Raw genomic sequence first — 16,124 nt, forward strand, 5'->3', positions numbered from 1 at the left:
GGCGCCTGGGTGGCTCAGTTGGTTAAACGACTGCCTTCGGCTCAGGTCATGATCCTGGAGTCCCGGGATTGAGTCCCACATCGGGCTCCCGGCTCAGCTGGGGGTCTGCTTCTCCCTCTGACCCTCTTCCCTCTCGTGCTCTCTGTCTCTCATTCTCTCTCTCTCAAATAAATAAAATCTTTAAAAAAACAAAACAAAACAAAAAAACATTTTATGTTGGACACCCTTTTTTAAAAATTATTTTTAAGATTTTATTTGCTCATCTGAGAGAGAGCATGAGCGGGTGGGAGCGACAGAGGGAAAGGGAGAAGCAGGCTCCCCGCTGAGCAGGGAGCCTGCCTCCAGACTGGATCCCAGGATCTCAGGATCCAAACCTGAGCAGAAGGTAGATTCCCAACCAGCTGAGCCACCCCCGTGCCCCTATGTTGGACACTCTGAAGCAATTACACTTCACTATTCCATCCAGTATATTTCCTGCTTCTACCACTTCTCACTCACACCCTTACAACTTTTTTTTAACAATTCAACTTTTTAAGAGTGTTTTTTCTTTTTCTGTTATCTCAATTCCTATGTAATTCTCATTCTATTTACACCTTTATCTTCACAGATCCAATGTTATGAGCAAACTTCTGAAGAGAACAATCATGTTTAAGATTTTGGTTAAAACTCCTCTTACCAGGTCTCAACTCCCTTAATAATTTTTCTCTTTTTAACTTACTTTTGCTGATTCTTCATTATCTCCCAATCAGTAGATTTTTAGTCATCTCTCTCTTCATAATCTACACACTTAACCCTTAAGACCCGCTGGAGTGCTGTTACAAATGTGGTTCTCAGAATAATAAACACCTCATTTGAGGAGCACCTGGGTGGCTCAGTTGGTTAAGTGTCCGACTCTTGATTTTGGCTCAAGTTATTATCTCGGGGTCTTGAGATCAAGCCCCATGCCAAGCTCTGTGCTAAGCAGGGAGTCTGCTTGAGATTCTCTTTCCCTTTCCCTCTGCCCACTCCCCCACCCTGCTCTCTCTCAAATAAATAAATATATATATTTTTTTAAATAAACACCTCATTTGATAAAAGAAAGGATGAGTGAAAGATTGCCAAGCTTAGAGGGACGCCTGGGTGGCTCAGTCAGTTAAGCATCAACCTTCGGCTCAGGTCCTAGGATCGAGTCCCGCATCAGGCTCCTTGCTCAGTGGGGAGCCTGCTTCTCCCTCTGCCTGCCACTCCTGCTGCTTGTGCTCACTCTCTCTCTCTCTGACAAATAAATAAATAAAATCTTAAAAAAAAAAAAAAAAAGATTGCCAAGCTAAGAGGGCAGAAACAATGAAGGTGTATAATGGTGTTGGGATCTAAGTGTTTCTCTGGTACATATAAAAGTGCTTTTTTGGTGATCCCTGAACATCAGCATCTGTTCCACATTTGTTAGGATTTCTAAAGTAATTGCCCCACTCATTCTTTGAGCAGTGACAACTTGGGTCTGATCTGACCTCCAAAATCTAAAACACAGAGCTGTGAGATGGGGATTTTCCCATCACTCCCACTGAAAGTAAGATGTACCAATTTAGTCAATAAACAGTCTTGATTTTTTTCACAAATGACTTCAGTTCTTAATGGGGGTGAGACATGTAACTACAACAGGTCCAGGAATCAAAGATCTTTTGTGATCTCTATGATTTACCCAAATTTTGTGGTTCTGACCCCCATTTTATTTTTATTTATTTATTTTTTAAAATATTTTTTATTTATTTGACAGAGAGAGAGAGATAGCGAGAGCAGGAACACAAGCAGGGGGAGTGGGAGGGGGAGAAGCAGGCTTCCCACCGAGCAGGGAGCCTGATGTGGGACTCGATCCCGGGACTCCGGGATCATGACCTGAGCCGAAGGCAGACGCTTAACGACTGAGCCACCCAGGCGCCCCTGACTCCCATTTAAAAAAAATTTTTTTTCAAGATTTTATTTATTTGAGAGAGAGCAGAGTAAGAGAGAGCATGTGAGCATGAGCAGGGGAAGGGGCAGAGGGAGAGGCAGCCTCCCTGCTCAGAGGGGAGCCCAACATAGGGCTGGATCCCAGGACCTCGAGGTCATGACCTGAGCTGAAGGCAGCCCCTTAATCCACTGAGCCACCCAGGCACCCCCTGACTCCCATTTAAATGATATATCTGATTATTTAAATTCATTTTGTAATTTCTCATTATTATAATTCCCCTACAATTTTTTTTTTTAAAGATTTTATTTATTTATTTGAGAGAGAGAGAATGAGAGACAGAGAGCACGAGCGGGAAGAGGGTCAGAGGGAGAAGCAGGCTCCCCGCCAAGCAGGGAGCCCGATGCGGGACTCGATCCCGGGACTCCAGGATCATGACCTGAGCTGAAGGCAGTCGCTTAACCAACTGAGCCACCCAGGCGCTCTCCCCTATAATTTTTTATTATTTGTATGTATTGATTAATTTTATACACACACTTTTTATCAATGTTTTCCTTATTATTTCTTCAATATGTATAAAATATTTTTGTTTAGAAAATTTTGAGATTTATGTGCATATTCATACAATAAATGGTATTTCCTCTTTCTCCTCTTCCACTCCCCATCCTCTATAATGCAAGAGTTAAGTTCTGTCATCAATTGTTGGGCATGCCTCCAGAAATATTTTTTATTTGTTAGCATATATTCGCAGGAACTAATCTGTAATTTACCAAATGTCTGATGGTCCCTAAGTCTAATTCCAGTTAATAATTTATTGTTATTTAATGATTTATTGACTATTAATTGAAACAAGTAAAATATTATTATGGATTTCAAGTAAGTGATGCTATGATGAATCCTAATTTGAATTCTCTGAGAGCATCTAAATTTTAGGTTGCTAAATTTTAGGTGATTTAGGTACTATTAACTTAAATGTGGCTAATAAAACTATGTTGTTGTTTTTGTTTTAACATAACCATGAACAGATACCTCACCAAAGATGATATATGGATGGCAAACAAACATATGAAAAGATGCTCGGGGCACCTGGGTGGCTCAGCCATTAAGCATCTGCATTCAGCTCAGGTCATGATCCCAGGGTCCTGGGATCGAGCCCCGCATCGGGCTCCCTGCTCTGCGGGAAGCTTGCTTCTCCCTCTCCACTCCCCCTGCTTGTGTTCCCTCTCTTGCTGTGTCTCTCTGTCAAATAAATAAAGAAAATCTTTAAAAAATAAATAAATAGGGGGCGCGTGAGTGGCTCAGTCGTTGGGCTTCTGCCTTCAGCTCGGGTCATGGTCCCAGGGTCCTGGGATCGAGCCCGACATTGGTCTCCCTGCTTGGCGGGAAGCCCGCTTCTCCCTCTCCCACTCCCCCTGCTTGTGTTCCCTCTCTCGCTGTGTCTCTCTCTGTCAAATAAATAAATAAAATCTTTTAAATAAATAAATAAAATAAAAATAAAAAAGATGCTCAACATCATTTGTTATTAGGAATTTCAAAATAAAACAATGAGATATCACTACATAACTATTAGAAATAGCCAAAATCCAGAACACTGATACGACAAATGCTGGAAAGGATATGGAGCAACAGAAACTCTCATTCGTTGCTGGTAGGAATGCAAAATGGTACAGCCACTTTGGATGACAGTTTGGTTGTTTCTTACAAAACTAATCATAATCTTATCATACAATCTGGCACTGTGCCCCTTGGTATTTACTTAAAGCAGTTGAAAATGTATGTCCACATAAAAGCCTGATGATAGGTATTTATTTATAGCTGTTTTATTCATAATTGCCGAAACTAAGACGCAACCAAGATGTCCTTCGGTAGGTAAATGAATAAATAAACTATGGTCCGTCCAGACAATGGGATATTATTCAGCACTGAAAAGTTCACAAATCATGAAGAGGCATGGAGGAAACCTGAATGCATATTACTGAGTGAAAGAAGCCAATCTGAAAAGAGTACATGCTATATGGACTGCAAGTATATGACATTCTGGAAAAGGTCGAACTGTGGAGACAGTGAAAGTATTGGTGTTTGCTAGGGACTAGTGGGAAGAGAGAGCTGAATAGGCAGAGCACAGATATTAGGGTCAGTGAAACTACGTATGCTACGGTAATGGTGGATACATGTCATTATACACTTGTCAAAACCCACAGAATGCATAAGACCAAAAGTGAACCCCAATGTTAACTGTGGACTTTGGGTGAAAATGATGTCAGTGCAGATTCGTTGATTGTAACAAAATATACCACTCTGATGTAGGATGTTGAGAGTAGAGGGGTCTGTGTTTATGTGGGGGAAAAGGGATATACAGGAAACCTCTACAGCTTCCACACAATTTTGCTGTGAACCTAAAGCTGTCCTAAAAAAAATACAGTCTAATTTAAAAAATAATAATCTGGATTTGATGACCTGCTTAACAAAGTAAAAAATTGATCATAAATACAAAATAATGGCCAACATAGTTGGGTCTTCTCTTCTTCAGCATGCAAGCTCTACCCCACGTTGCTGACTTTACTCCTTTCACTGCCCTCTCCTCCCAGTGTGGAAGGCATTTAAGTTGTTGATCCTTGCTTAGGAAAAATGATGAGAAACAGAGTAATAGAAAGAGACTTCAGGGGCGGGGCACCTGAGTGGCTCAGTTGTTAAGCATCTGCCTTCGGCTCAGGTCATGATCCCAGGGTCCTGGGATCGAGCCCCGCCTCGGGCTCCCTGCTCAGCGGGAAGCCTGCTTCTCCCTCTCCCACTCCCCCTGCTTGTGTTCCTGCTCTCGCGCTCTCTCTCTGTCAAATAAATAAATAATTTTAGGGGCGCCTGGGTGGCTCAGTTGGTTAAGCAACTGCCTTCGGCTCAGGTCATGATCCTGGAGTCCCAGGATCGAGTCCCGCATCGGGCTCCCTGCTCGGCAGGGAGTCTGCTTCTCCCTCTGACCCTCCTCCCTCTCATGCTCTCTGTCTCTCATTCTCTCTGTCTCAAATGAATAAATAAAATCTTTAAAAAATAAATAAATAAATAAATAAATAAATGATTTTAAAAATCTTAAAAAAAAAAAGAGATGTAATACTCTCAAAATTGAAGGCTAAAACAATGCAATATAAAGAATGGTGCCCTAGAAAATAAAAGAATTGTTTTAGCAAATAGAGGAAAAATATTTATCTGAATTTGTTAATTATTGAAATAATGACATTTTAATAACTTCCAATTTTCAGACATCTACAAAACAGAAAGGGTTAATAAATGAATCATATGGACCCATAACATAGTTTCACAGGACCCACCCACTGCCAAACTCATTTCATGTATAAACCCACCCAAGTTCCCTCCAAAGCCAATTCACGTTAAGGATAATTTAAGAAGCCATGTAATTGTGCCTCTAAACACTTCAGTGAATGTTCATAAAGGAATATTTTTTATAAAAGAATATTTTATTTAATATACAATATCTTTATTACATATAAATTAAGTTGCTTAAAATCATCAAATACCAAGTCATTATTCAAATTCTGATATGTTGATTAAATATTCAGAGTTGTTTGTTGGAATCAGCATTCAAATATTTTTCTGACCATTGTATCATATTTATATATTCTCTAGACTTTATTATATCCTGTTCCTTTTATCTTAACATATCACATTTTATGAAAAGGTTCATATATCTTATAGAATTTCACATATATTAATGGGGCTTACTGCTTCCTCATAATGTATTTTAATATAATCCTCAATGCCCCATTGTTCCTTTAAACACTCACTTAATCAACGGATGGGATCAAAATTTGATTTGGTATTTGGGTAGAATTATTCATATGGAGCCACTGCTACTTTTTTCTATATGACATTCCAAAGGAACATAGTATCTCCTTATCTCTATTTTTGTCAAGTTAACATCAATATATTCAGTAGGTTCTTGTAGTATCAGCCAATCAAGCCATAATGACACTGAAGAGAAACAAAGAAAAATAAATTTCCCTTCCATTCTTAGGAAAATAAAGCTACCTGCACAAAATATTGTGACACCTGCTTCCTCTTCTTTTTCACCAAACAGTATGTTCTGGATTGTAGCAGTTAAGAGAACTTCCTTATCATCTCCACACTGTCTAATGCTCCATCTTGGTATGCATCATGATTTATTCAATTTTCCACTGATAGACATCAGATAGGTTTCAATCTTTTTGTTATTATAAAAAAATAAATTTATTTAATTTAATTAATCAATATATTTTTTAAGTAAGCCCTACACCCAACATGGGGCTCAAATTCATGACCCTGAGATCAAGAGTCCCATGCTCCAGCGACGGAGCCAGCCAGGTGCCCCAAGCCAATTTTATTTTAAAGTTTGCATATTTCTCTGATTCAAGAAAAATTCAAGTCCTCTAAATTGATAAAATTGTTTCTAACTTAAATTTGGATATTACCTTTCTCAACCATACTGGATCTGGGATCCTTGGAAATGCTTTACCTCACTTATCTTTATAATTTTACTTTGCTCACTGCATAGAAGGTGCTATTGACAGACTTGAATTTCAACCAACTTATCTTTAAGCTTATCCGTAAAGCTTCTCTCTAACGAGATTTGCCAGCCAATGGCAGCTTTTGAATGGAATTTATTTTCTGGAATGATGTGGGATATTAACTGTCTTTATTTTCACAAAAAGGGCAGAAGGTTCTTCTTAGCATTACCTGCTTTCTGAGTGGCTTTCAGAACCTTAAGTTTTGCCACAATACTTTGCAGTGGATGGAGCTTAGAATGATGTTCCCAAAGTGTCACTGGCTTCTGCTGTTTCCTCTCCTATACCTTGCATCTCCCTTAAATAAATTTACTCCTATGAAAGTAAATGGCTCCAAAATAAACAACAAAAAAGACTACTGAAAAAATATATAGGACTGTTTATTGGATATTCCAGAAATATTATCTCACTGCATGTATGCATCTTGTCCTTCACTGGCATTATGTGCTCTGGCCTCATCTACCAAGTGGTGCCACGTCCTTGTTCCGCTCACGCACAAGCAGCACATCCAACACATTCACGGCCACGGCCTTTCCCCCAGACCTTTCTGTGAAACCAAAGCCCCAAGCTCCATTCTCATCTTGATGGGACAAAAGCCAATCTCATCCTGATGAATATGTTGGTCTCCTTTTACTTTCTTCCATTTTATCTTTTTGAGTAACCCTGACTATGAACCTACAACATGGTCTGATGAACACCTCTATACCGGTCTCTTCAGGCTCCCTGACCTTCATCCCTTCATGCTCTTTGACAGTGACATGTGGGTCTCTCAGTTCTGCTTTACCTGCTGGGCAAGAAAAACAAATGTTCCAAGTACAGTTTCTAGGGTTTTAGTTCCCTTTAGAACATCCCACTATTTATTTAATCAACTTTATATATTTGTAGGCTCACATTTCATGTCATCTAGTATTCCAGGATATTTTGATTCAAAATTCAGTAACAGTGATAGTAAATCTGCTTCTCTTGCTTATAGTGTAGACAACTATAAGCTACATCTTGAAAGGTCACACTGCCCTGCTATGATGATGATGATGATGGATGAAACCACAAATAGTCTACTTCCGAGGAGCCACAATCCCTTCCCCCACACATCTACCCTATGACCATCTATAGCTCAAGCCTCCCAACTTAGAGGAGAAATCAGGGCCTGGTAGCATCGGTGTTGTTGTCTCCTCATGGTCCCATTGACCACTGGGTTCAACCACTAGCAAGAGACAGGTGGACAAATACATATCTAAGCTGTGGGCCTAGCATACCGGGATCCACGACTCCTGACAAGCAATTCCCCTGGTATGGTCATTGCCATGTAATTATAAACTCAGGGCCCTGGGACCATCTAACAATGCTCCCTCTCCAAGGACACATCATTCTTTAGACTACACATCCCTCAGTCTCCATATCCCACAGCTGCATGACCATGACTGCCACTACCTCACTGTCCTGCTCCATATGCATCTGCCTGACCTACCCAGATGTTACTGCTTCCTCTTAATCCCACTCTTAGACTATGGTGATGGCCAAACACGTGACACCTGAGACTGGACAGATGAGCCTGACAGCAGTTTATTTACCACATAAATTCACACCTCTGAGAAAAGGATACCACTCACCATAAAGGCCCACAAGGGAGTTGCATTCTGAAAAAGAGTGAACAAACAGGGGCTGTGAGATGCTATGCTCGTAGAATGAAAAGGTTGGGAGCACTCTGAATCCCACAGGAGGATGTGACTGGCTTGTTTGTGTAAGTCTGTGGGCTGGTAGGGAACTGAAACCTGCTACAAAGAGATGAGCAGGAACTGCGCCATGTTCCCTTTATGAAGAGCGCTGTTGGGCTACGAGCTATTATCCCATGAAGCAGTGTGGGGAGGAGAACTTGCACGCAGGCCATTTGAGCACTTGGTCTCGCCAAACGTCAAGGAAGCTCATCATATCGGGTTTAGGCCTTATGCCACAATTTGGCAGATAGCATCCACAGTATTCTTAGCAAATTCACACAGGATCCCATAAGATCACCGACTTCCCATGGGTTCCAATAGCAGTGTTACTCCAAATCATTTTATGAAGGCCTCACCTTGTGGCTCTGATCCTTGCCTCAGACTTAGAACACAGAACCATGTGTGGATCTCAGATATCCATAGTTCCATTCTATTTCCTTGATGCACTTGCTGTCACCTCAGCAAATAAAAATTTTTTCTCTCCCCCTGTCATTCCAAGACCACTCCCATTAATTGCCCATCCCAGACCTAGTGATTCTCTTTTTTTTTTTTTTTAAGATTTTATTTATTTATTTGAAACAGAGAGAATGAGAGACAGCATGAGAGGGAGGAGGGTCAGAGGGAGAAGCAGACTCCCTGCCGAGCAGAGAGCCCGATGCGGGACTCGATCCCGGGACCCCAGGATCATGACCTGAGCCGAAGGCAGTCGCTTAACCAACTGAGCCACCCAGGCGCCCCAGACCTAGTGATTCTCACAGGTGACCCTACTTACCCCTAATCAGGCTGAATGAAACACCTCAGGCCCCACCAAAGTCCTCACAAAATCTTGCTAAGTCTAAAAAGTGACGAGTAAGTACCAGCTCTGGCCTGAGTGTCATCTTTCATCCATTACCCCTTGTCTCTGCATCCATTGGAAAGCCACTCTTCCCCTGGAAGCTTTGGCCACCTACCAGACTATCCTGTCTGATACACCAAACCTTCATGTCCACTTACCTACCTTTGTGAAGCCTAATACCATCAACCAGGTATCCAAGCAAAAGACCCAGTCCTGGGCTCCCACGCTCCACACCTGGCCCCCAGAGAGTTTTGCCACCACAACCTCAAGTTTGCCTCAATGTGACCCACTGCTTACTCATCTTGGCCCACACTGTAACCACATTTTGGATGTCTCTAACCTGAATCCCTCTCCAGATTTCCCGACCTGTATGTTAGTTGCTCTTTGATGCCTCCTTCAGTGATTTGTGAAACACCTCAGACTCTTTTTTTTTTTTTAAGATTTTATTTATTTTTTAGAGAGTGAGCGAGAGAGAAACAGCATGAGAGGGGAGAGGGTCAGAGGGAGAAGCAGGCTCCCCGCTGAGCGGGGAGCCCGATGTGGGGCTCGATCCCAGAACCCTGGGATCATGACCTGAGCCGAAGGCAGACGCTTAACCATCTGAGCCACCCAGGCGCCCAACACCTCAGACTCTTAAAATGGTCAGAACAAAGCTCCTGATAATCTCAGTGAACACCAACTTGCTCATCTGAATTTCCCATCAGCTAGATCCCAAGACCTGACCTTTACTTCTCACCTGCTTGTATCCACCAGCATTTGTTCCACATTCTTCCTTAGGTTCCTCTTTCTAGCTTATCTCCTAACTCAAGCAAAAGACCCAAAGGGCATAGCATCCCAGGATGGAAACGAAAACTACCCCTCAAACAATAACGACTGCAGGACAAAGAGTTCTGGCCTCTAGTGGGTGAAACCACCCAGACCAGTTTGAGCTTAACCCCCGACTCACGGACTCACGCCTGTGCAGATGGGCCAGCGAGTGACCAGCAGTTACCTTTACCTCATTACAATGCTATAAATCACTCCCAGAGGTGGAGACAACTGGAAATGAAACACCCAACACATGAAGAGCAGGTTTCGTCAGCGGCGCCTGTGCGCCCAGCTCCTTGTATTACCTCACCCCTACATGCTTAGAAGTCACTCTTCTGGGCGCCTGGGTGGCTCAGTCGTTAAGCTGATCCCAGGGTCCTGGGATCGAGCCCCGCATCGGGCTCCCTGCTCCATGGGAAGCCTGCTTCTCCCTCTCCCACTCCCCCTGCTTGTGTTCCCTCTCTCGCTGTCTCCCTCTCTGTCAAATAAATAAATAAAATCTTAAAAAAAAAAAAAAAACCCACACAGCCAGAATATAACCATTTCCTAAGCAACAACCCTGGTCCATTAACCCTCACCTGGACTATAGCAGTAGCCTGCACAATGATTGTCCTTTGTGCTCTCTCAAGCCCATAGTCTGTTTTCCACTGTGAAGCCAGATGAAGCCTCTTAAGACCTTGGTAACATCACCTCCTTCCTGTGATCGAAAACTTTTACTACTTCTAGAATACACACCCAACATCTCAGGCAGTCACTTGACAGGACACCTACCCATTTGCTATTTATTCCTACCTGGAAGAAAGGAGACCTGTGGTTTTTGAACATTCCCGACTTCAGTTTTACCTTGAGGCACTTGCACATCCTGGTACCCACTCCTGGGTTAACCTTCCACACCTGTTTACAAATGGTTACCAGAAAAGGGAATGCCTGCATATAACCCCTGACCTGGACTTAGGACCCTGGGCTTAGGGGTTGTCCAGGATCACCAGACTCAAGGACGGAAGAAGGGCATGAAGAGCCTCGGGACACCACGATCCAGAGAACGTGGGGATGAGGGTCTGGGGCCAGTGAGGGACTGAGACGCCCTCCACTTCGCTGTGCAGGTTCCAAGCACTTCTCCAGCCGTAAGAATCTGTGCTGAAGAGGCAGGCCTTTAAGAAATGTGTCCATGGTGGGATTCGATGGGCTCACTGTACCCCGGCCTGACCCTGGAGCCAGGCGACCTCAGGCTGCCTTCTACGCTCTGTGCCTGAGGGCTCAATTTTGCCTTTTACCAACTAAACCTCTCAGGGCCTCAATGTCCTCATCACCCCTCATGTCCCTCCTTCGGCCAGAGTCCCCGTGGCGCCTAGAGTCCTCACCTGAAGGTTCGGCACCTCGGCCCGCAGTCCGGGCGTGACCCCCCTCACGCGCTGTCCCCCGAGGGCAGACTCCTCCCGCCTCAGGCCCCCTGCAGCCTCCCTCCAGCGCCCCTGCAGCCTCGGCCCCGGCCGCCCTCGGCCCGGAGCCCGCTCCCGCACGGGGCCCCCGCCCGCCGCCGCCCGCCTGTCCCGGACGCCGGGGCCTGGGCCGCGGGGGTCTGGGTGCGGGGACGACGCTTACCGGAGCCGGGTCCCTGCGCGCGGCCGCCGCCATCGGAGCCTCTGGGCGGAGTGAGGTGATGACAGCTGAGCGAGCCGGGCAGTCGCGGGCACCGAGGTCTCCAGGCGGTCCTCGCAGGCGGCGATACCCCCGACCCTAGACCCGCCTCCCTACAGCCGGGACAAAGCCTCCTTTCGCCCCCGGCCCCGCTCTCCGGAACCTCCCACAAGCGGACGACACCAGCAGGCGGCCAAGATGATGGCCACGGACTGGGGGCCGCAAGCCCCGCCCCGACGCTTTGTGCTCAATCGGAAACGCCCCTTTTCTAAGCCTTCATTGGCTCAGCTACGCCGTCTTCAGCGCAGGGCGTTCTGGGAAATGTAGTTCCCACAGCTCCCAAGGTCTAGGTAAGCGGGTTCCCCACCTGACTCCAGGAGAAAAGGCCCACAAATATTTACTGCGAGGCGCTCTGGGAAATGGAAGGCCCCAGCTCAGGGGTAGAGGATCGGCTGCCCCTCTTTAAGGGGGCCATATGCGGTTATCTGGAGACTAATCACCCAGGCATCCATGCCATTGATGAGCGTGACAGATCTTTACCATAAAGCGGCCATAGGCAGCAATACAAATTTGCCCAAAACTGAGGTGCCATTTTCTGCCATACTGACAAAAATTGTAATGTGTGCAGGGCCCAAATCTATTATAAACCACTGCATAGTAACTAGAACCCCAAATTTAGAGAGGATTGAAACAATAAGGTCTTTCTTATTGTACAAACCAAAGCAACGTGTGGTAGGCAGTTCTCAGGTTGGAGACTTGGGAGCTGGAAAAGGTATTACAAATATCACGTGAGACAAACGTGCCTGAAAAAAGTAGTTCTTGGCAAGCTGCCAGTAGAATTCATTTGGTTTCCTCTGGGCCAAAACTGGGTGAGGTCCTTGCCAACTAGTCAGAGAGAAGGGAATGTGGACCTATGAAAGGCTCAGGTTACTCCTACTTTGCTCGAATACATTACAGAACGGATGTCAGCTTCCCTGAGCACATTGGGGTGGTGACTGATGCACACTGTGGGGACCTGCCATGTGGTAGAGATGAAGTGGCTCTGGCCACAGAAACTGGCAGTGACATAAATCTGGAGAGAGCCCTGGGCAAGTTAGAAAGTGCATCATAGCCACACATGCTTCCTACATAAATGAAATTTATGGGGAACCTTCCCTCTATGAAGGTTTAGATGTATGAGATTCAAATGAGGCAGATGGCTACTCACAGAGGCTTTGATCCATTTCTGTTAACACTGAACAAGGAGATTGCACTTTCCCTCCACAACTAAGGTCTTTCTCTAGTGTGAACTCTCCATTAATAATCGAAGGTGGAACTATAGCTAAAAGATTTCCTATATTCACTACACTCTAAGGCTTTTCTCCAGTGTAGACACCTGGTTCTGAGCAAGTGTGTCTGTGTAGCCGAAGGCTTTCTTGCATTTTCCCCAGTTGTGATGACTTTTTCTGCCAACCCACATGTGATGGTTTTGTTTGGCCTCTCCTTCCTGTAGAAATAGCTTGGGGTGGCCGGTAAGTCCTTCCTAACCTCCCCCCAGGTAAAGGGCTTCCTTAACACCTGGAACTTGCAGCTCTTCACACATGAGGCCCTTTCCATGTTGCTTCTAAAGTTTTTCACCAATATGCTGATCCTGGTGACACTGAGGGTTTGCACGGAAATAAAAATGTTTGGTACATGCTGCTCTCTTGTATACAGTTTCTGTCCATTTTCCATGGTGCTCAGCCAACTGTAAAATGTACTTCAAGATATGAATACACATATCACAAGGGTGGATTTTCTAGATGAAGAGACCTGCCTTGGGAGTCCTGATCTGTGCTACTCCTAAAGAAACACTGTTCAGAAGGTACCTCTTTGTTCTCGGTTCCACACCAATAACCTGAAAGCAAAGAAGTGACAGTGAAGTATGTGTTGATGTTACTGGAGGAATGTGTCTACACTGATTCACTGAATTACAACCAATTGAATTACTCAATTGAAATGCAACCAGAAATAAGTCCAGGGGATGCTTTTCAAGAAATGGGAGTGGGGGGGGGGCGCCTCGGCGGCTCAGTCGTTAGGCGTCTGCCTTCGGCTCAGGTCACGATCCCGGGGTCCTGGGATCGAGCCCCACATCGGGCTCCCTGCTCCACGGGAAGCCTGCTTCTCCGTCTCCCACTCCTCCTGCTTGTGTTCCCTCTCTCGCTATGTCTCTGTCAAATAAATAAAATCTTTAAAAAAAAAAAGAAAAGAAATGGGAGTGGGGTTCTGGTTGCAGAAGTGGCTACTGTGCCTTACTGGACCCGTAAGGTCATATATTGGTAGCAGCCTCACCAGGAGGACACAAGGACAGGGTGTGTGGCATAGGGAAGCAAGGCAGATGTACAACTTCTTCCACCAAAGGCTTTCATCAGGAACTTGTCTGCTGGTGACATTTAAGGCTATGCAGAGGTGTGTGAAAGCCCAGGACAATCCAGTTCCAACAGACAAGTGGGAGTTCAAGGCCGATATCAAGATATGTGTACACCTTAGGACACAACATATGCAGGTCAATGTTGCAGAGCACTTCAGAAGGAGTGGTGAGAGAGACGGGTAGGATGTGGAGTACAGAGAGGGGGAGATTTTCCCTAGGCTTCAACAAGTCAGCAAAATATCAACAATGGAAAGATAGAGGATGCCTGTGTGGCTCAGTCAGTTAAGCGTCTGCCTTCGGCTCAGGTCATGATCCCAGGGTCCTGGGATCGAGTCCCAGGTAAGGCTCCTTGCTCGGCAGGGAGTCTGCTTCTCCCTCTGCCTGCTGCTTCCCCTGCTTCTGCTCCCTCTCTCTCTGACGAGTAAATAAAATTTTTTAAAAGGAAGGAAGGAAGGAAGGAAGGGAGAGAGAGAGAAAGGAAGGAAGGAAGGAAAGAAGGAAGGAAGGAAGGAAGGAAGGAAGGAAGGAAGGAAGGGGGTGTGGCCACTGACAAACACTGGTTGAACCAGACAGGTTGCTGGTGTGATCTGAACACAGCCCTGACAACACACTGTCCCCAGCTGCCATCTACCAGGGCCAGGCCCCCTCTGAGCCCACGCTGCTGTGGCTTGGGTCATGTCCAATCTGTGATGCGGAAAGAACTCTTCCCAAGGTCCTAGTTGAGCAAATACGTGGGACATGGAGGATACAAGCACTGGAGGGAAAAAACGCCAGATGAGTGGCTACTACTGGGCCACGGCAAATCAGCACACAACGGACCACAGAAAAGAGATCTAAACACGACAAAGAGAAGTGAGTGGGAGGCTTGAAAAACAGTCCATGGTCCAGGTAGTAGCAGCCATGAGAATACAAGTAATTCCTGGCACAAGCCAGCACAAGGAAATGCCAGCTGAAGTAAGGAAGCACAACCTAACGTACAGATGTGCCATGGACATAAATGCAGTCACCGGTCAGGGAGAATGCAAGCAAGGCAAGATCCTTCGGCTCACCGTAAGAGTACTGATGCTCAATCTTTCCCTGTGAGGCTTTCTGGGCAGCAGATGTTGGGGCTGTAGGGGAGGGAAAAGGTCAGTGCAAACAATCCAGCCCTATCAACCACAGCACCTGCCCAGGGAACTGGGGATGGAAGCAGTGTCCTTAGTCCTGATGTGAGAAGGAAGAGCACCCTCTGGGGAAAGCAGGGTTGGGGAGGGGGGATGTGAGGCTTAGATTAGGGCACTGGGGAGGGTATGAGTGCCTTGCCCAGTAAGGATATGAGGATGTAAGTGTAAAGTTCTTTCGATTCACACTGTGCTACAGGCATTTCTGAACCTCATCCAGGAACCCCCACTCCTCCCACAAATACACAAGCATTTCTTCAAATGTCATGGCGCCTGTCAATGATAGGGACAGGAGAAATCAGGAGTAGCCTCTCTGAGGTCCCACAATACAAACTCATCTTCCTCCAGAGATCCACATCTCAGAGGAGATACCAGTCCCTGGTCCCACTGAAGCCCATGCTCTCCTGAGTCGCATTAATACTCTGCTCAGCGTCACCACCAACAGGCAGATGGGCAGATGCCATCTAAGCAGCGGGCCTGGCCTTCAGGGCCCAAACCCTCCTGCCAGGCAATAACCCTGGGGTCCCTAAGATCATGATTCCTAGATACGGACGCCTGCGGGGCTCAGTCTGTTAAGCGGCTGCCTTTGGCTTGGGTTATGATCCCAGGGTCCGGCAATCGAGTCCTGCACAGGGCTCCTTGCTCAGCAGGAAGCCTGCTTCTCCCTCTACCTGCCTCTCCCTCTGCTTGTGTGCTCTCTCTCTCTCGCTGTTTCCTATGACTCCTAGATACAACCAAACCTGGCTTCACAACTTCACCTTCAGTTCCCATAAGCAAGGCCCTGGGGCCATTAGGTCACACTTCCGTTCTATATGCACATCATTCTGTGGACCATACTTTCTCACATCTCCAGACACCACAGGCACATTTTAACAGTCACCACCACCTCCCCCTGCCCCACTCCACAGGTGTGTTCCTGGACTCACCCAGGTACTCGGCACATGGCATCCAAAGAGTACTTGACAAATTCAAACATGATCCAGCACAACTCCAGACCTCTGATGGATCCCACAGCCTGGGAAAACCCTGAATGCTGCTTTGAAGGCCTCACAGCCTACCTGTGAACCTTTCTGCAGTATTAACCACCCAGAACTCCATTTGAG

At 45.7% G+C, this 16,124-nt stretch overlaps 1 protein-coding gene across 3 annotated transcripts in view; it reads right to left on the bottom strand.

The window, feature by feature from the left end:
* Window positions 1-4,177: 4,177 nt before the first annotated feature.
* Window positions 4,178-16,124, bottom strand: part of LOC123842425 (zinc finger protein 345-like) — a 38,588-nt gene continuing 26,641 nt past the window's right edge. The window contains exons 6-8 of one of the 3 annotated variants that reach the window (XR_010407951.1): window positions 11,437-13,348; window positions 8,088-8,114; window positions 4,178-7,264 (exon numbers count right to left, since the gene is read on the bottom strand). The gene's annotated coding sequence lies outside the window, so the exon portion shown is untranslated. Of the gene's footprint in view, window positions 8,115-11,436; window positions 13,349-16,124 lie in introns of all 3 variants that reach the window. The other 2 variants (XR_010407952.1, XR_010407950.1) reach the window with 2 other exon arrangements.

This window comes from Mirounga angustirostris, unplaced genomic scaffold (assembly GCF_029215605.1).
Source record: "Mirounga angustirostris isolate CCGP_5_RB_7025 unplaced genomic scaffold, mMirAng1.0.hap1 SCAF_16, whole genome shotgun sequence".
Classification (NCBI taxonomy): Eukaryota; Metazoa; Chordata; class Mammalia; order Carnivora; family Phocidae; genus Mirounga; species Mirounga angustirostris.